The following is a 21,928-nucleotide window of genomic DNA, read 5'->3' as shown; positions in this document are numbered from 1 at the left end:
GGTACACTAGAAGAGTGAAGATTGCAAGTCATTAAGTGGAATTTTTGTGTGTGTTTTGGGGGGGATCAGTTCTAGACAAGTAATTTTCAAGGGACTGGGTCTAGGAGATGTCATGTGATAGAAACACTTAAATTTCTAGATACCAATCACTGGATCAAAGGCACTACAATTTTTTAAGGGAAAAAAATGGAATGAAGTGTTTGGCCTGAATATCCTAGCCAAATTCTAAGTTGAGAGACTATAGTCTTCTTTTCTAAGTCTCCTTGTAGTTTCTTTGGGAGCTGTATTCTCTCATTGAATTCTTTTCTTAAATGATTTTGCAGTATCGTTGTGATCTGTTAAACAACTGCTGTGTTCCACTCCAGTGGTGGGTCAAGTGATTTCTGCACTCTGTATAGTTTGTCTAGTTTGTAACATTCCCTAAGGGAGAAAAGTGCTGCATAAATAAAAGATCCTTGTACTCATTTTAAAAGGAAACTACATACCGATCTTAATATAACAGATATATTTTTAAAACTTTAAATCTCATAAAATCATTTGCAAACAAAGTGGGGGCTCCCATTTTTCTCATTCTGCCTTATTTTACCTCCTCATCTCCTTAACAACAATAGAAGGATCCCAAAGGAGTGACACAGTGAATTTGAGAGACAAGGAATACATAGTTATTAGTGAGGCTAAACTAGATTCACAGTTAGAGGAGACTTGGAATATAAATGAAATAAACTCAGGGCAAGAGTTCAGGGTATTTCAATAAAAACAGCATGAGAGTATTTTCTGTGTAGCTCCCTACCTGGATACTGAAATTGAGGTCCAAAAGCCAAGCTTCATTAATTAGGAAAAACTTTTAAAAATGTGAAATGATGAGACATTATTTTAAGCAAAATTTTCCTTCATAAAAAAATAAAAAAACTGGCAATGAGCAAAAAGCCAAACAAGGAATATTTCATGTTGAAATCACAAGTGCATTGTCATTCCTCCTACTGAGGAAATTTCAGCTAAGAGCAAGTAAGCTATTCATAAATGAAAATTATAATAAAGGAACAGCAAGCATATATCATGATTGCTTTTATTTCATAGTCTTTCGACTGGGGAGGGAGATCATTGCATTGATGCACTTTATCCTTGCTTAAGCTCACTTTATCCATGTTATTTCTGCAAAATTTTTTAATCAGCACAGGATTGTAGTAAGTCTATAATAAAATTGATTTAATTGTTTGAAAGAAATGAGGAACAAAAACTATATTTTTATACTTTTTATAAAAGGGATCTATAAACATTTCTATACAACTGCAGCAGTGTTTTTTTCCTTAAATATTTTAGTTATTTTATCATGCAGATGATTAAAGCAGAGAATGCTCTTAAAATAGAATTATAAAATTCTGAAATCACCAAAAGCAAAACATCTCGGTTAATTCAACCACTGAAATTAATCCATGCACTCTTTTTAGCTTCTCTTAAATTCTAAGCAAGTGCCAAAAAACAAAACAAAACAAAACAAAACAAAAAACAAAAAAACAAAAAAAAACAACAAAAACAAAACAAAACAAAACTAGCTTATTTGAGCAAAGAAAGTCGAAGAAATCAATATCCAGAAGATAAACTTCACATCAGGAAAAAACAGATGATACGTTTGTACCTTTCAGCAAGACAGTATTTTAAAATCTGCATCACTTTGACAAAAATATTATCACCAGAAAAACACACTTTACAATATGCTGTTCTCTCATGCATCATTGACACTAAGAATAGAAAATAAATTGGTAGTATGGAGTGCCTTTCAGTTCCAATTTTTCTAAAAGCACTTCACAAAGTAATTAGTCAGATAATGGTGGTGTGCTGACTCCTTGAGCCTTTATATAGTCACTAATAGCACATGATCTTTCCAACCGTTAGAATGGATTGTAGAGAGAGCAGTGTAACATCTCTAGTCTTCTAAACCCTCGTCATAGATTCTCCTTAAATGCATTGTTTGAACTGCATTCTTCTTTATAAAATAGAGTTAAAATTTGCACTAAAGGAAGAGAAAACTACGAAGTATGGATATTTGCATCCAATTAGTAATAGGAACTAAAGTTAATGTTCTCTAAATTATCTCTGAATGATGAAACTTCAGAATGTTCTACTGACTATACTACTGACAGTGGCTTCATTAGAGGGATAGGGGCTTTTTTATTTAAGAAATGAACTTCATAATGTGTAAAGGATTTGCAAAATACCATCGTTTTAGTCCATTAAATGTAGCATGTAAAATAGGTAAACTGGTTACATAATGGCAATTTTTAGCTACTAAAAATTTAAACTAAAAATCTCCTGGAGCCCCTTATACTTGCTGTAATTTTTACACTAGAATATTATGTGAATTAAGGTATGGACAAATAAGGGATCCCATGGGCATACACACTAGAAGCATAAACTTTCAGAATTCTTGGAAAGGCACTGTTCAATTATTTAATTTATTTGAAACTTTCTGTTGACAGTGTGGCTAAGATTGTTTTTGTTTATATTTTGTAAGTAGAGATATTTTGAGGAATTTAAATTGGCGTTTCTCGGAGAAACTGAGTATATAGGTATTTGACCAATGGATGTTGATGTAAAAGGTCAACCACCTGGTCTAACAACAATATTTAATTCATTAAATCATGATTAAGAAAAAAAATGTATTCCCCAAACAAAATACTGATTGGAACCCTTTGGCCCCAGAATAATGTGTATGACTAAGGCACCATTAGAAAATCCAACCTCAGTCTTGACAGCTTCAACTATAGAGACAAAGTATAATTTCCCTTTAAGTATAAACAGCTTTATGTATTCAAATTAAGAAGCAGTTAAGGTGGCCAGACACGGTGGCTCATGCCTGTAATCCCAGCACTTTAGAAGACCGAGGTGGGTGGATCATCTGAGGTCGGGAGTTTGAAACCAGCTTGACCAACATGGTGAAACCCCATCTCTACTAAACATACAAAATTAGCTAGGTGTGGTGGCACATGCCTGTAACTGTAATCTCAGCTACTTGGGAGACTGAGGCAGGAGAATCGCTTGAACCCAGCCGGCGGATGTTGCCGTGAGCTGAGATTGCACCATTGCACTCCAGGCTGGGCAACTAGAGCAAAACTCCGTCTCAATAAATAAATAAATAAATAAAATAAAAAATAAATTTAAAAAAGCAGTTAAGGCAATTCTAAAAACTCATTTTAAAATACCACTTATGTTAAACAGCAAAGGAGATATTTTGTTTCCAAGAAGTTTACAATTTTTAATCCTTCCACTGTTTAGCTGTAAAAAAATTGCATTCTGCTTTCCATTTTGTTTGCAGCTGAATCACAGCTTAGTAATGGTGAATTAGTTTTGAATTACTTTAGAGATGATGTCTGTCCTATATTCTAACACACCCCAATCCAATTTAATATAATCTGATCTAATATTGGTAATGTTTGCATTTATTTCACACTTCAAACATTTTGTATATTTCCATGAACTTCACTGATACATTTCCAATAGTCAGCAGTTCTCAGTATGAAATAATATCCAGCTGTATAATTGAAACCCTGGCACCTATTAAGTACAAGTGCTTATTTAAAATGTGTAGTGATTAGAACATTTTCTCTCAAATCACATCATATTGAAGTTAATGAATTCTTTGTAGGGATATTAGCAAGCTTCTACACTTTCTGATGATCTCCTCTCCTGTTCTCACTAACACTGAATATATTAACTACTGACAATGACTGATTCCTGAGTTACCTCAATTCAGCGGGCCAAAGTGCTACACTGGACGCTGCATTACACATACCTATCCTCTCTATAACACACAAATTCAAATATTGAGAGTGGGATTAATTTAATTCCAGTTGCTATTAATCACATTTGTTCTGACAGACATACATTTCATCCAAAATAGACTATTCCAGGCTGGAGGGATTAGAAAAGACAAGGAAGGGCGATATAAATCAGAATTGAACTTGTCATTAGAAGGGCTGTTAGAAACAGTTTACATCATGGTTATCCTGGTTTTGATCAGCACTATTAGTCTCCCACTTTTAGACAAAAAAATAGAAAAAGACGTCAAAGATCTAGACTCTTGAAAAATAACCCTCAGAAAGTGAAACTATAGATATACAAAATAATCTTCTTTTACAAATAACACCATCTTGTTGCCTTTAAATTGTTTGCTGCCTTTCTAGAGAGAATGTTACAAATGAAAGCTCAAAAACACTTAGAACCACAGCCAAGAGCATGCTACTGCTCCTTGAATGATGCTAATTTAGATGAAAAACACCAGATAGGAATTTCCAAAAATTACTTGCTGGGTCAGAGCTTCCTATTTGAATTTTATAATTTATTTATTGGTTAGTTGATAGGGCAGAGCACTAAAATAAGCCATGTTCTGTGACACAGTCCAGAGTGTTGATGTTCTAGAACATCAATATTACTATCTACAAACGAGACCTTTTTATCACCACACTTTATTCCACCCATCCCTTGATCAGGAATCAGTGTGATAGAACGAAAATTTCTGTCAATATGGAAACTCAAGATATTGACCAAATTTCCACTGGACTTTGCATATGGCTGTACAGCAACTTGTTGTACTTAATGAATGATCCCATGAGGAAGCTCATATTATTACTCCAGTTTTGCAAAGAAAGTAACCAGATTCAGAGAGAGTAAACAAATCAGAGATCACAAAGCTAGAGAATGCAGTCATGATTTCAATCAATTTAGTCTAACTTGAGAGTCCCCACTCTTAAACACTACTAATTCTACACTGCTTCCCAAGATTTCTCAAACATCATATCATTGTTTCGATACTGCTTTATGATTTAATATCCTTTCAGTAAATCTTACTCAGCCCAGCGCCTCCATGTGCAGGTCTTATGCTAGGTGCTTGGTGTTATGTCATGGCACAGTAGACATGACTTCTGTCCTCAAAGTGCTCACAATCCACATCCCCGAACAAAGCAAGCAGCACTGTTCCTCGGCAAAGAGACTTCAGATATAGGTTGCAATGAGTTCACACACTTAGGGTTATCTTCCAATGAGGATGAATGAAAGTTGTTTCATAGTGAAATCCTGACTGTTGTGCTCTTGCCCCAACTGTTCCTTCAGCTAATTTAAAGGTCAGTGTCTGTAAAATATCTCCATGCTTGGTCATAATTTCAATATTTTTCTTTTTCATAGGCAAATGAAATAAAATTACTTCTACTCAAGGACAGCACCAGGCAAACTATGAAGAGAGCAAGAGTCATTTTGGGGGTTCTCAGATCCTGCTCTTTCTTTCCTTTTTCTTTTCAGATTATTGTAATTCTTTTGTTCCATTTGTTCTCAGATGTACCAAAACCTGGTCTGGGGCAAAGATCTGATAGGAGTCAATCTGTTACTCGTTTTGAACTTAAATGAACCCGGTCTTTCCTTGTTAAATGTGGACTGGGGGTCGGAGCTTTTGTAAAGTCATTTCAGGCACCAGGGCCACTAAGAGAGAGACGGGGTGACTGTGGAGTCAGTCTCACTTCTCCAGAATTGTTCCTTGAAGCAGTGGTTCTCTTTCCATGAGGCTGCTAGGTGAGGGGATACATTTAACAACAGTGTTCTCTGCTAGATACTGTCTTTTCTTCCCTATGTGTCTTTTCTTCCTCACGGCCTTTCCTACCCATCATCACATCCCAACTCTACTCATCCCAACTCCACTGTTTTCCTCCTCTTTTCTAAAAAAAAAAAGAGAAGGAAGGAAAGAAACAAGGCAGAAATATACATAATTTGGGTAAGAGATGGCTTCTGGGAGGGCAGAAGATACTCTCAGTGTATGCTCCTCCTCAAGTATCACTTATAAACTCAAGAGAAGAGAAACTCAAGGTTGCTCACAGACTAGTTTAACCCTATTTTTAAAAGCAAAGTATTACCACCTTCTCTCAGTGCATAATTATTTAATACCTAGCTGTCAAGAATATAAGATAATTTAGCCAAAATAGAAAAGCCCAAGGCATTGGGAATAACGTGATACATAAGTTTCCCTATATTTTGGTGATCTCTCTTTATTTTAGGGATTCTGTGAAAATAGCCATAACAGAATCTTATAGAGTTATCTATCTAGGTCCTCCTAAGTGAGAACTGCTCACACTATCCATAGGAATGATTCCCACGGGCCATGTTTTTGTTCTAAGAACCTCTTTCCTGGCTATTGCTAATTCACTAATTCATATAGGATGGGTCTCTTATCCAAATAGAAAAATCAAATGACTTTCCTGCCAGTTTGGAATTAGAACTGAAAGATGTAGAGGCATATGCTGTTGGGCCTCTAAGAGACTTCCAGAAACCTGGAGACCATACTCCTGCTGCTCAGCTCCCTGTATTTACTTCTGATCCCTCTCTCTTTGAGATGCTAAAGCTTAATGCTTCCTTGGGTTCTGTAGATAGCCCAGTGTCTTTTTTGATAAAAATCACTGAGATTAGCTCACATGGTTTCTATGACTTACCATTCAAAGATTCTTCATACAGTGTCCAGGCCTATATTTATCCCATGAATAATCCAAACTCTGTTTCTCTGTTTCCTTTAAAGCACTGCATTTCCCAGGCTGCTTTTGTTAGTTTACTAGTGTTCTTTACCTCTCCGATTTGTTTGACCCATTTTCTGTATTTTGGCAAACTAGAGTTGAGTAGGAAAAGAAGATACATGGATTTGTAGGGTGTCGCATAGAACTTTACAGCATCCTCAAATCATACTGTTCTTGGGCTTATTCTGCATGTGCTGTTCGATGTGGTGTTTAGAAACCTAACTCTTTATAGGTAACAGTGTCAACATGGCCTTTCTGAACTTTGAGAACCTTAAAGAATAATCTGACTATTAGTGTCTAAAATAACAATCAAGGGAAGTTTAAAGCTCTTCCCCATGGCTTTAACAAAATTCTGACAAAACAGAACAGACAACTAGCAGAGTTCCTATCTCATTATTTTCTCTAAGTTGGTCTCAATACACTGGTCAAAGGGAAAAGGTGCCTTTGCAAGATTCCCCTATAAAATCCTGAAACCAACCCTTCCTTAAGGGACAAGACGGTGCTTGGTAACATTTTTCTAAACCAAAATCATGGCAATAGATGTGATCAAGGGATTCTCTTGAGAGCAGCTGGATATTATATTCATTGGAAATTACTATTAATGCCTCTTTTTATGGTTTACTTAATGCATTGAGGCAGCGAAGCATAAAGTTCAGCAAAAGCTAACAGAGATCTTTCAACCAAATAAATGGTATGAAGGTAGTAAAAAAGAGGTCAAATTATACCTATAATTACACCTGTAGACCTTATTGTAACAATCCTGGATGGAGATAGACCTGGGTTATTACTGACATTATGGACAATAATAAGTTCAGTTCAGAAACTTCAGGCAAGTTTTTGATCCTACAGTGAGTAATGTTACATAGACAAAGAAAGCTATCTTTGTTTCTAAGCAAAAGGATGTCATTTTCCATGTAAATTAAGACTGAATGCAAAAAACATCACAGTTCCTTCAAACAGCAATTAATTGGGGATTGCTTACATGTTTGGGGCCACTTCTTCTTTTTTTTTAGTCCATCTGGTGAACCTCAGCAACAACTGCAGGAATTGGACACGGAGTGAAAGGAGGCTGGGTTAAAAAAATCCTCCATTAGATTTTCCCAGCCTAATCTACCTTGGGGAACCAACAGACGTAGATATTCAATAGAAATTAATCTCTTTCTGTTATTCAGTCTTACAATGCGTCATTCTAATACTGATTACACTGATGTTCTAAGATATGCTGGCAAAATGCTACTGTAATACAATCTCTTTGCTGCTAGAAATGAAAGCTCTTGAGATTGCTCCTGCTTATATAGCTGCTTCAGGTGATTACATCTTTACACAGATGTTAATTATTCTCTGGAGAAAGCTGCCCAAATTGTTAGGTGAGTAGCATCATCTGGTAGTGGATACCAAAGAGTGACTTCAAGACTATTATGGTTATTGTTTCTCACCCCTGTTGAGATCTGAGCTCTACTCTGATGAATTTTGGGCAGATAGGAAAAACTTAATAAATGGTAGCCAACGAATCACCACAATGGGTTTCTAAAAGTGGGTATAGACATTAGCTTTTAGCTTATTCCAAAGTTTGGACGTGGTTTCAATTAGGTCAAAGACACAAGGCTGTGCCTGGGGATTCTTGTTAAAACTTCAATCAGTGGTTCTCAGGCTTCACTGTGCATTAAGCTCCCCCTGGGAGATTTAAAAAAATCCTAATGCCCAGGCTTTGGTTCAGGCCTGTTTAATCTGAAGCTTGGGAATGAAACCCAGGTGTCAGTATTTTAAAAACTCCCCAGGTGATCCAGGGTGAAGTGAAGGTGAAGAATTGCTGGCTTCCATGAATTGCCCTACTGTACTCAGCATATAGACTGGGGAGCTTCAGTGCAGCAATCACAGTGGGATGACCAATTTTGGAGAAACAAAGTGAGAGCTCCGAAAACAAACAAACAAACAAAAAACCAAGAAACCATGCGGCATTGGGTATTGATGGTGGGAAGCATTTGTTTCAAAAACTTCATCCTCAGAACAAAGGATTCTCACCAAGTGAAAAGAAAAAAAAAGATGGAGAAGGAAAAGAAAAAGAAAATAAAATATGATGCAACTTCTCAAGTAAACGTGAAAGAGCTAAGCAGAACAATAGGCAGACTATTCAGTGAATGTCTTACAAAGGGACAAACTACATAGACATGCACTTGTGATTCTCTCCTCAAAACTGAAGGAACAATAAATACTATATGAGAACAACTAATGTTTTATTTATTGTGGTTAGTGCAATTGAAATGATAAAGACTCACTTAAGTGCTTTGTTAGTGTTTCAAGACACAGAGAGACTAGGCTAATACTTACACAAAAAATTGGGGAATAATGTCTGGGAAAGACTAAGCTACACGGACAGGTTGATTCAGAGTGAATCTACTCAGGAGGAAATAAACACAGGGAATTTGACAAAAAGCAATACCAAGTAGAGGAAATGCTTAAGAAAAACCAGGCATGTGAAGGAGTTATAAAGTTTTGGGTCACTTTATGAGCAAAGGAAACATATAACTTTTTTTGTTCTGCCAACAACACACTATCATCAGAAAAAATGTTTCATAATTATTAAGTTGTGTCAGCTCTATTTTTTTTCTTTACCACATGCCTGGTACTCTGAACATAGTAGAAACTTAGGAAAATATTTGTTAAGTATGAGAATGAAGAAAAGCATGAGATTGCTTCTAATACCAGCTGAACTCAAAGAATTTGGATACTTAAAAGCAATTGCATATTGGGTTTAGAATCTTGCCTTACTTTTTGAAAAGTAATATTAGATTGGGCTATATTAAATCATCATTTTTTTTGGTCAAAGAAACTAAAACATCAACAATTTTATATGGTTCATGTGTATACTTTTAAAATTTTGTTTGCCTTTTAAAATTTTAATGTGGCTTAAAATAAATAAATGCAGAGTATGTTTTATTTGAAAGGTTTTCTTTCTAGAAGATAGATTCTGTGGATGTGCAGTTGCTTCTAGAAAAACAAAAATGGAGTCCCAGTAAAACAGCAGAATTTCTGAATGGGCATCCATGCCAGTAAGCAGCATGTAAAACAACATCACAGGACCTAATGTCATAGGCTTTATGTCTTCAAGGATGGCTGCCTTGATGCATCAACTTGATTTTATCAAGAACATGAACAATGATTATTCTGAAAGGAAAACATCAAACTCATGGAAAATAAAAATGCAACAATTTGAACATCACTGCCTTTTCTTGCAAGATATACTTTGCCCAAATGATTATGCAGCTCAGTCAATATTTGAGAACACCTGGTTGTTCTGATAAGGAATATATTTTCCCCATCATTATTGTCCTTTCACAGATTGGGGTTCAGGATAATTTAGGCCTGACAGTTTCATATTCTGTTTTAAAAATAGAAAAACATAATACAGGCTTTAAGTAATTAGACATAAAGCCATCAGAAGGGATGAGTTGTGGGTAGATGCACAGGGATTTTATTAGCATACAGTAGCCATCTTGTTGCTGACAAAAAAATGCCAGAGAGCAAATGTAAAAATTTGTAGAGGAAACATATAGGGAATTTTCTCTGCAGTCATCATAGTACCATGAATTCTGAGGAAGATTCCTAAACACAGCTCTTAATGTAAACTAAATAAGGATACACTATTATATTTGCTTTTTTCCCATAAGTGCCCAACTGAATGGGCATTTGTGAGTTTTTACTCATTACACCCACATGACGACTGAAGCTCAGAAACCTTTCTTAATGCAATATGACAGCAAGAAGACTACCCAAAGCAATCACAGACCCTGAAGATCATCACTGCACCGCTTCTTTCTAGTGGTCCTGAATTCCAGTCTGTGCTCTGTATCTTGGAGTGGTATTTTTTAGGGGGTTTTCATGTTGTACTAGATGGTCCAATTCTGTAGGCTGACATCTTTCAAACATTTTTGGAAAACTTTTACACATGGTAAGAAATACATTTTACAGCACAATTTCATATACACAGTACAAATACACAAAGTTTCACATAGCAATACTAATCTTTGCTGCATTTGATGTAACTTATATAGTTTATTTTTTCTATTCTATTTTATTCAAAATGCCAATCACAAGCCACTAATTCAATTCCATGGTCATCCACTGTTTATGAAGCACTATTTTAAGTTATATCTTAATATAGCCTCATGCTACTGACAAAGTACAAGTCAAAGTACCTTCATATCTTATTGTAGAGATAATGTTTTGAGGACCCTTTTTACTTACTCTGTATAAAGGACAATATGTTGGAGAGCTTAGCCACTTTGCCTGGGGTCACACACAGCTGTCTGAGCATAACTGTTTCTAAAACTCTTGGATATTCCAATCTTCCACAATGAATTTGAGGTAATTGTTACCTGCTATGCAGGGCACAGGTAAAGAAGGCACTGTTCCTTTTCTTTCTTTATAAGTGAATTTTCCTCACCATTAGGCTGACTTTGAGTTGGGGAAAGGGCAGTGTTTCGAAGAGGAAAATGACCTTGATGAGGAGCCTGGCCCTTAACTTGCTAGGGCCCCGATCTACATTATGAGGCTGCAGAATAAAGGTTCCAGGAAATAATAGCTCTTCATGTAATAATACTCATTCAAAATGATCAGTCTTTTTTCAAACAGTAATTCACACAAAGCCAAACAAACTTGGCATAAAGATACTTATCCATAAAAAGAGTACAATTTTGTAAAATCTATAAATGTACAACTATCAATTTTATAAACAGCACTGAAAACTATAAGATTAGGAGAACTTGTTAACCTAAGAAAGAGTTCAAAGAAAGGGCAAGGCTGAATGTTTGAGTTTTTCTAATCATATTTGAAAATCAAAATTATTTCTCTAGAATTTTCTTGGATAAAAATGTCTAATATCTAATTTTAAATAGTGACACATCTTTAATTCTATTCTTCTTTTACAGAAAATTATTCCAAATCATGAATTCTTCCCTTCTCTTAATTACAAATCAATGCTTACTTTTATGTGTAAAATCCAAAGGAAACAAAATGAGTTATCCAGAGATCTACAATTTTAAAATCTCTGTATTAATTAACTGTAAGGTTTTTTTTCATTTGCTATAGGCCAAAAGACATGATGCTTTATTACAAATTTTCTAAGAAAAAACTTAATATAAAATATAACAAACTTAATATAAAATATAAAGATTTGAGTTAGAAATAAGGAAGAGTTTCTACAATAGGTTATATGAATTTCTTCTTTAGAAGATCTCTATATATTATAAATTTGCTAGAGTCAGGCAAGAACTACATAACTTCTCAGGGTTTCTTTTAATGTTATATTTTCCGTCAAATATTCATTTAATTTTGATGATTACTTAGCATATATATCCATGTGGAGTAAATGGAATAAAAATCAAAATGAAGAGTAAAAGTATCTCCTGATTTTCATGTCATTTGTATTCATAAATTGTTCGATAAGAATACAAATGCTGTTGTTTTGAAGTAAATATAGTAATATAATAAGCAAGATAACATTCGTGAAACTGCTGTGCCTTATAAGTAAAACAAAGATTCTCGTAAGGCCACGTTCACTTGTTCTATTTCAATACTTTATTCCTTCATGTATTTGTCAAAGCAGCACCATCCCTTGCCTTTGTATTTCTCTTTGACACAAGTGAGCTTGAGCTGCAGCATGCATACCATATTTCCCCCAATATTAGTTTCATACAGAAGCTGGATGGTTGCTTGAATAACCAGCACATGTGGCTGATACTTTGCATTTTCTTTCTTTATTACATTTTCAGAATCAATAGGAGATAAGCTCTTATACCAGCCATTGTTATCAATATCAAGGAGACACAAACACAAGATATGTGAACAAAATGAAATTCGAAATGTCAATAGGAGAGACATTGTTGTAGGAAAGTATTAGATAATTAAATTTAAGAAAGAACCTAAATTTTGGACTTCTCACAATACAGTGTGATATGGCAGACACAGATAAGAATTTGTACTTAAAAACACATGCAGATATCAATGCGCATTGTCTTTTCTATAATAGAACAAAGTAAATGTCTGGAAAGACAGTGTAAACCAGATAGTCGTGGTTTAAATGTCAATAGATTGCTTGAGTTATAGTTTTTAAAGTCAGAAAAAATTACAATAATAGGAGAGCTATGGCAAAAATATTTAATATATTACTTATTTACCTAGATCACCATCAGAGATTATGAACTTTTTGAGGATAGAGGCCTGCCTTTTATTTGCTCCGGGCACAGCACCTGGTATATTGCAGAGTCTCAGAAACAAATGAACAATTAGTACCTATTAAGCCTTCTCACAGAGGCTGCTGGTGAATGGCAGCATTCACAGGCACCTAAGACATTCAGGTGCACTAGCTCATGTTCAAATACCACCCACAATCCCTCAATTATGGTACAAAAACACAGAAACTTATTTTCTGAAATTCAGTTTCTTCTTTTTTCCTGTGAATGTTCTAAGCTCTTCTTCTATTATTTCTGCTTGTTCTATTTATGACTCAACAAGTCTGTCTATCCCCTTATCACGCTGATATAATCTGTTTCTTCCAGTAGCCATATAGAGTTTTATACAGAGAAGATGAAGATATCTTGGCACAGTGGGTATGTTTTTGGAGACATCATCTGGTCCTGATTTTAAATACAATCTATAAGAGAATGTCTACTGTAGCAGACATGGAAGGTTACCTTCCCAACACGTCCTAGCTTTTTCTATGATGATGGAACTTCAGTCACAAGTAATAACTCATACTTGTCCTCTCAAATTTAGATAATACACTTCCCTTTTGCAAAGGATGGTATAGGGATGGGCATTTGATGTAGCTCTGGAGGAAGACATTAGGGAAATCCATCGGTAGTTTTCTGGAAGATATTTTCTGTCTTATCCCCAGTCATAAGAGAGAGCTTCTTTTAAAAAGAACCGCTTTCTCCTGCATGTTCTCTTTGCAGTGATTCTGCCTTCTCTGTTGCCATGGGAGGATATGTTGTTTGAGATGCTGCACAAAGTCTGGAAACATGGGGGATAGGCCTGGAGACTCCCAGAGAGGCTGACCCAGGGTTCTTATATCAATTATCTACTGAATAAACATTGGTACTCTCTAGAGTTGGATTTAATAAATAGATATAATAAAGTGACATAACAAATATTAATAATATTTAAGTAAATTTTAGTAAGGTGTTTTTTAATTTGCTATTGGGAATATCTTACTTTATACAAATCCTAATTTGATATCTTCATCCCAGTCTTTTTCCCTGAGGTCCAGCCTCCTATATTTTAACTGACTTATCTTAGAAGTCTAAAGATGACCTCAAACCTAACATAAAAACAAAATTTGTTTTCTCCTCCCCTACCCATTTCTGTTGGAGTCTTCCCCATCAGAGTAAATGGCTTCACCAAAGTGTTCAAGGAAAAACTCTAGGGTAATTATTTTCATGATTCCTTCTCTCTTATTTTCCATATTCAATCTATCAACAAGTCATGTAGGTTCTACTTTTAAAATATATCTCAAGTCTAGTAACTTCTCAGTAGTGTGCAGCCACAAGCCTAATCAAAATGACCAACTCTGGTAGCTGCCTCACCTGGAGTACTGCAATAACTTCCTATTGTTCTATCTGCCTGTACTCTTGACATCTAAATATTGTCTTCTGTACAGAAACTGGAATACATTTTTTATAATAGTCAATCATTTTACAGCATTTTCCTGTTGAAAACCCTCCAATGGCTGTTCATTACATTTGGCCGAAAATCAAAACTCCGTGCCATTTCTCACAAGGCTCTGCATGATTTGATTTCCATCTAAATCTATGACTTCATATCTCCAAATATATTTCCTCATTCACTCTACACCAGCCTCTGTTGTTGTGTCTCGCTCTTTATGTCTGCAATGCTCTTCCAGGAACCATTATCAAGACACTTCTTCATTGCCTTTGGGGTTTTACACAAAGTCGTTTTCTCAATGAGGCCATCTCTAAACCATCTATGTAAATTTCACCCCTATGTACAAGTTAAGTTCTTGCTTTCTTCTTGGCATTTATCATTAGTATACTTTACATTTTATATATATTTATTACATATATTTATTATTATATATATTTATTTATTATTTATATAATATTTGTTATATATAATATAAATCTTACTATATACCTTGCATTATATTGGATAAATAGATAATAAGATATATATCTATGTACCTTGATTTATTGATATAAAGATAACATAGTATATAATGTAGATGTATTTATCTTGTTTATTATCTATTTGTTTAATATCTCATTTATTGTCTGCTTCTCCAATATAATGTAAAAACCATGATGGCAGGAATTTGCCCTATTTTGCTCACTACTGTATCCCCCAGCACCAGGTATAATGCCTAATGCATTGTACATTTTGAAAAAATATTTGTTCAGTGAGTGAATGAATAAGTGACTGACTGAATGAGAGAGATGACAAGTTTGATTTCTTGACCACATAGAATCAACCTCACAAAAATAAATATTGATTGAATAAATAAATGGTTTGTAATGGAAAGCAGAATATCCCTCCACAGTTCCATTACCTTTTCACCCGGCGTGATAGCTTATGGGCTGGCTTTTGTTGAGGAGTTTTGCATCTACGTCCATGAGAGATACTGTCTATAGTATTCTTTTCTTGTATTGCCTTTGCCTGGTTTTGATATTCCTGTAATTCTGTCATCACAGAAGGAGTTAGGATGTATTCCCTCTGCTTCTATCTTCCAGAAGAGATCATAGAGAACTAGTAAAATCTCTTCTTTAAATGTTGAGTAAAATTCACTAGTGAGCCCATCCGAGCTTGGCATAGGTTGGCTTTTTAGGGTTTATTTTATATATCCCTAATGTAAAGTAAATAGCAAATAGTAACTATGTATGCAGAGTACTGTAGGCTCAAGTAAGGTTTTATATTCCAATAAAGAGAGGTAGCAGGGGAAGGTCATGTATAGCCTCATGGGTTCTTGAAAGGACCTTATGTCCTGCCTGGGATAAGGATATAACTCTAAAACATAACAAGAGTTGAGTAAAAAAATAATCTCATTGATTCAGCCTGAAACTTTATGTGTTTTTTTTCCCCCACATCTGGAAAAGGTCTAACTAATGTTCTGGGCATAGCCTATGAGGTCGTTTAGCTAACACGTGACCTCATGAACCCATCAGCCTCAGAGTACTTCTCCTTTGTGAGAGATGTATCTTTTTGTCTAAAAAACACACACCATTTCAAATTAAAGTGTACTTGATGAATGCGTATTTCTTTTGGCGAGGACACAGACTCATTAAAAGAAATGTTCCTCATGCTTAGAAAGGCTGCCTCCTCATTTGTACTGATCATAATGACAACGCCTTCACAGTGGAGTTTGTCGAAGACTGCTTCCTGGTGCATAAACTCGTTCTAAAAGTTGCAAATACATAGCTGAATGTTTTGAACGATGGAAGCATTTCTGAAATCTAAGATGACCATGGTGAAGGACAATACTCATTTGGATATAAGCCCTTTATTTGATATGAGCCCTTTATTAAAATAAAGTTTTGGCCAGGCACGGTGGCTCACGTCTGTAATCCCAGCACTTTGGGAGGCCGAGGCGGGCGGATCACGAGGTCAGATCGAGACCATCCTGGCTAACAGGGTGAAACCCTGTCTCTACTAAAAATAGAAAAAATTAGCCGAGCGTGGTGGCGGGCACCTGTAGTCCCAGCTACTCGGGAGGCTGAGGCAGGAGAACAGCGTGAACCTGGGAGGCGGAGCTTGCAGTGAGCCAAGATCACGCCACTGCACTCCAGCCTGGGCAACAGAGCAAGGCTCTGTCTCAAAAAATAATAATAATAATAAAATAAAATAAAATAAAAAAGAAAGTTTTATTATTTCATGGTCATGCTTCATAAAACTTTAATATTTTTCAGTTCTGCACTGTGACTATCTTTAATAAGAGGTATCAGAAACATTGAGGCAATTTTTCACCTGTTTTCTGAGACTGACAATGTTGATGGCATTTTTGGAAAGGAGAAAGATATGTATCTAATCCTTCATGTATATGGAGAACAACTCATTACAGTCCAGAATTCTATTACAGAGAGACATACAAATAGATATATATCCTGTTTCACAAACTAAATATCAGCATACATATCAAATAGATGATTTATATTCCAGAACAAAAATATGTAGTTTCACGACATGAATGAAAAGGCTTTCTTAATGTGGAAAAATATTTTTCCCCTGTCAGGAGAAATGTGAATTTCATTAAATATAAACAAGAATTACTAGCATTAGAAACCAAAAAATCTTTACTTTGGAGATATAATTGTTAATTAATAAATATATTTAATTTATAATTAAATTAAAGATAATTTTCAGTTAGTACAATATGTTAGCTAAAACACTGCAAAAATTGTAACCAGGAAAGAAATTGTTGTCACTGTTTCATTAAAGAAAAAAAAAAAAAAAAAAAAACTACCAACTAATGAAAGAATTTTGGGGAAAACACAATAGATATTTTTAAACTGTCATATGTTCTAAGGCATCAGAGATCAACAAACTAATGGTTTATCAGAGATACACAAAAAGAAATTGGAACAAATGTTACATAGCAATAAAATTCAACTTTATGATGAACACAGAGATTATTTTTATAAGGTCAGCTTTATGCACATAAATCATCTTCCTTATTCACCAGCGACATTTCTTTCAGTAGAAAAACACAAACTTATATTTTCAGTTTGAATATTCTTCTTAGTTAGGAGAAATTGGTGGGAAAATACTGGCCTGTGTGTCCATAACATAATGGAATATGATAAAACCAGATAAGTTTTGAATACTAGGTTACATAAAAAGCAGGCAAAGCTGCATATAATTTTTATAGTTATATAAAATTTCTCTTTCCTTCTGTTTTTATTTTTCCCTTCTTCAAAGTGCTTTTCTACAGAAAAGGACAAAGTTGTTGGTAAATAAAAATAGATTAATGTACATTTTCCTAACTACAGTTTATTGGATGAATACTGTTTGAAATTACTTCTTTTGTTGATTTAAGTAGATTAAATAAAGGGAATATCTGGTATCCAAAATAAACTTGAAGCATACTGATCATAAACCAATTTATAAAGTCCTATTCAAGACACTAAATTATGAAATAGAATTTCCTTACATTTATACTCAGAAGTTAACCAGCAGTATATAAGAAGTCCCAACAGTTTTAGAATTAACAATTCTAAAAGAACATAAAGAATGTGTTATCATGTCTTCTACTTGGAATGTGCCCATTAACATGAAGGGGGTTCATGAGCAATGGTGATCAGGGTGACAGTTCTGTCACCGGAGAGGTACTTTCTTGGATGCCATCAGATAGTGGTCATTTCTACTTCTATATAACACAAAAACAACCACTAACCCCAAATGATTAATCTGATTATTCTATGTATTCAGGTGCCATCTTGAAGGGGAGTCATTTTAGAAAGAATATATTCTTCTTTCTTAGATTCTCCCTTGCTTACAGTTAAATAACAAAATCATATAATAACTTATCACCTAGAAAATTGTCAGTGTTCATATTTCAGAAATTTAGGTTTATTATACTAAGTATAGTTTTAATACTTATCCATAAATATGTGAGAACTGGGAGGTAATACAGTAGAGTATTTCTTCATTTTTAAACAGAACTGTATTATGATTTTTCACAAAAGTTAAACAGCTGCCTTTTAAAAAGAATTCAAGAAGAAATGTCAACATTCTCTTCTCAAAATATTGCATTATGTCATTTGTTGTTCTTTCCTACAGTTTCAGTAAGTTTCTTTTTGGTTCTTGGTATACAGTGTGTCCTGTAATGGTATATATTCACTTTGAATCCATACTTGATGCTTCTTTCTTTTTTCTCATTTCAGCATCTTGAATTTCTTTTCTTACAAGATTGTGTCACGAACTACAAATTACTGTGGTTTTGTTGCTCTTTCCACCTTCCTGTTAATTCTTTTTCTATTGTGGGACCTAAATTTGAACCCAAGTCTCTAATGAAGTAATCGTATCCAAGATTATTTTTGCTATGCTTCTATTTAAATACCTTAGAAGAATGTTTATTTTTAACATTAGCATATTGTCAACTTGTCAGCTATTGTGAACCAAAAATTCCATCTAATTTTCTGTGTATTTGATAGCAAATTGTAATTCATCTTCATGTGTGTTTCTTCCATGAATATAAATATTTAATATATTTTCCATTCAATTAAATTCTATTCTTCATTGTTTTCTAATTTGTAATTATCTAATTTGTAATTTTTATTTGTAAATAGACAAATTAGATTTTTGTTGTTGAGTTGTAGGATTTCTTTGTATATTGTAGATATTAAATCATCATCATGACAACTAAAAGATAACAATTTAGAAGATCAAATGACCAAAAAGCAAGAGAAAAAAATCTCATAATGCTATATAAAATGCACGCTTTATTCACTTCTCTGTAGGAATATTATAATTCAGCCAATAGGTTAATAAATAAAATACTTTGGGGTATTTGTGCCATAAAAAAAATAAATAAAATAGGCATACTCTAATGGTAAATATACCACTGTGTTGCTAGGATGCTCTGAATTTTTAATTTCTTGATAAATTGTCCAGGGAATAAAAATCCATCACAGGTATGTAAAGGCTGGAATTGTTTTGAGAATTTTTAAAATCTAAGATGTAATAAAGGGATTTATACAAATTTCTTAATATTGTCTTGATAATTTTTCTTGGCAGTTGGTCTGTCTCTAAACGCTATTAAGATTTGCCCTAGATAAAGGCATACTCAATACAATATATGTTGTCTGTATTTTGATGAAACCATGGTTGTAAATATTTAGGTCTGAAAACTATCATTCTCGGATTCATTTAATGAAAAGGATAGTATCATTAATGGAATGTTGCTAAGGACCAAACTTGTTACTGGCACATCTTTATGTATCAAATTTTTAAAATTTTAATGATGCCAGAGAGGTGCCCTTTCAACAGCTAATTAAGTTCCCTAAGATATAGAAACTTTACACTGCCTTGATTCTTTACTTTTGCAGTTATCTAAACTCTTACACTGCTATTCTTCTTAGCAATAACTTCAAATGCGAAATTTTTATGTTCCTTAAGATTATCCTTCTAGTTCTCGAACCATCATCAGATGTAACCTATTGCATTTCAACATGTATATTCAGACATTTATATGTGTACACATGTAAATGAGTATCCTGTTCTAATATCTTGGAATAGTGTGAAAAATGTGTAAACAATTTAGTGGCTAAAACTTTATACCATCTTTGTGCCAAGTACACATAGTAAATGTTGAATGGTTAAGCTAGAGATCCTGGAGGAGGTTGTTTGGATAATTGGAATAAGTTATTGCCAGGTAGTTTATGATCATTGACAACTTAATACAGAAAATGCATTCCGATGTGTTGAAATGGGACACTGAATCACTGGAAAATGTAATTAAGAAAAATCTCATGACAACAAAAGATGTAGTTGAGGCCTGGGCTGTGAGGTATTTGATTCCATAATGGCCACATTGGAGCAACTCTAGTGTTACTTATGTCTGGCTATGTGGATTAAATTTCTTAGGCAATTCATCTTATCTAATATGTTAATTTATGAATTTATTTGTTCCTCCCACTTAAGATGATGGAAAATCTTAAAAGAGTTAAAATAAGTGGATTATATTAATTTCAGTGCAATGTTGAAAACAGTAAGAATCAAGGAGGCTAAAATGAAGCGTAGGATTACTGACTGAAAAAAAAAAACTTGGAGGAAGAAAATTTAGACAAAAATACGATTAAAGTTAGTGAATAAACAAGATTTTGGTGGGTCTTATTATTTATATATTTGTTCCTTGTTAATAGTCTACCTCTCTACTAGAAGGTAGTCTCCATGAGGACAGGGGCCTGGACAAGAGGATCTGAAGAATAACTGACATTGTAGATGCTTAATAAAATCATTGAATAAACCAAGGTATGGACTCAGGCTGCATGATGGATAAGATTTGTTGGATCAGGGAAGTGTAGGAGACAAAAATAGATTTATTGGAAACTTAAGTGTAGGAAATATTATCAAGCAAGTTTATATGTGAGTACAACTGATGACATAGCATCAGTTATAAATTTTGAGCTATCACTTCTACGGTTTGGAGTAACAAAACCATTTGGAAAATTCACACAAGGCTGTGAGACTATACCATCATCCTCTTCTTAAGCCCAGGTTTTTATAGTAACTTTCAGAAGGTGCCAAATAGAGATTAGGTAACTCAACACAGGCATTGACCATTACTGTCCTAAGACACTTCTTTGAATGTTGCCAAAACTCATCCTTTGCTCTTGTTTCTTGAAAATGGAATGGAAATGAGGGGTGCTTGATACTGAAAAATTCCTCTAAACACCTTTCTTCAATAAAAGATGAACCATTCTTTTTTCCCAGTCTTATTCACCTATCTCTCCAGTAGAATTTCTAGAGTTAAAAGGGATTTTAGAAACTTACATGATGACCTTCTGTACTTCAAACTAACTAGTAATGGAGATTTAGACTTTTATTTCACTGAAAATTACAGTTGATGAAGAATTATGGGCAATTTTTCCAGGATGCCTTTCTAACGTCTTGCTTCGTAAACCATAGATTAGCCTAGTAGTGAGATATATCAGCCCAAAAAGAGCTATATATTGCAGGTCTTCAATTTGAATGTATTAGTTTTTCTTCACTTTGAATGGATAATTTTTATCATGAGCAAATAGTTCTATTTTTTTTTTCCATCTCTAAAAATTGTTTTTAAGGTTAAATGGAAGTGATAAGGGCTCTACTTAGGACTGCTAAGACATCCTTAAAATCAGAAGAATAGAGCAACAAGACAGATACCTCCTTTTTTTGCACCTTCTTCTCTGGGTTATCCACACTCCTAGCCCTCCATCCCTAGGCATGGATGCCACCTGTTCCCTTCAATTATCCAAATTTAAGAAACAGAAAATAAAGGAGAAATGGTAAAATACAAAATACTAAAATTCAAATATAACAAAATATTCTTTGTGTCCTAATGTCTGGGCTAAAAGTAACAAAAATTACATAGTGTTGACTACATAGTAGGTATTCAATAAATAAATTCATAAATTAAATGAACAGCTGTGCACACAAAGGCAGCAAATTGCTAAATTTGGTTCACTTGATGCTGAATTTTTTGAAAGAAATGAAGGGTAGAATTCCTTAGAAAGTGGAGCTCAATAAAACCTTGAGTAAGGAGTTAATCCACTCAGAAAAAGCTGTTGGTGGAAGGCTGTCCCTTCACTCCATTAGTTGGCACCCACTGAGTCCCTTAGCTGTCCCTTCACTCCATTAGTTGGCACCCACTGAGTCCCTTAGCTGTCCCT

At 34.4% G+C, this 21,928-nt stretch overlaps 1 protein-coding gene across 1 annotated transcript in view; it reads right to left on the bottom strand.

The window, feature by feature from the left end:
• SYT1 (synaptotagmin I) overlaps positions 1 to 21,928 on the bottom strand; it is a 503,705-nt gene that overhangs the window by 477,865 nt on the left and 3,912 nt on the right. Inside the window, exon 2 of the mRNA XM_011981396.1 lies at positions 7,531 to 7,617. The gene's annotated coding sequence lies outside the window, so the exon portion shown is untranslated. The remainder of the gene's footprint in view (positions 1 to 7,530; positions 7,618 to 21,928) is intronic.

The sequence above is a fragment of the Mandrillus leucophaeus genome, unplaced genomic scaffold (assembly GCF_000951045.1).
Source record: "Mandrillus leucophaeus isolate KB7577 unplaced genomic scaffold, Mleu.le_1.0 Scaffold225, whole genome shotgun sequence".
NCBI lineage: Eukaryota > Metazoa > Chordata > Mammalia > Primates > Cercopithecidae > Mandrillus > Mandrillus leucophaeus.
This window is presented reverse-complemented; position numbering and strand designations above follow the sequence as displayed.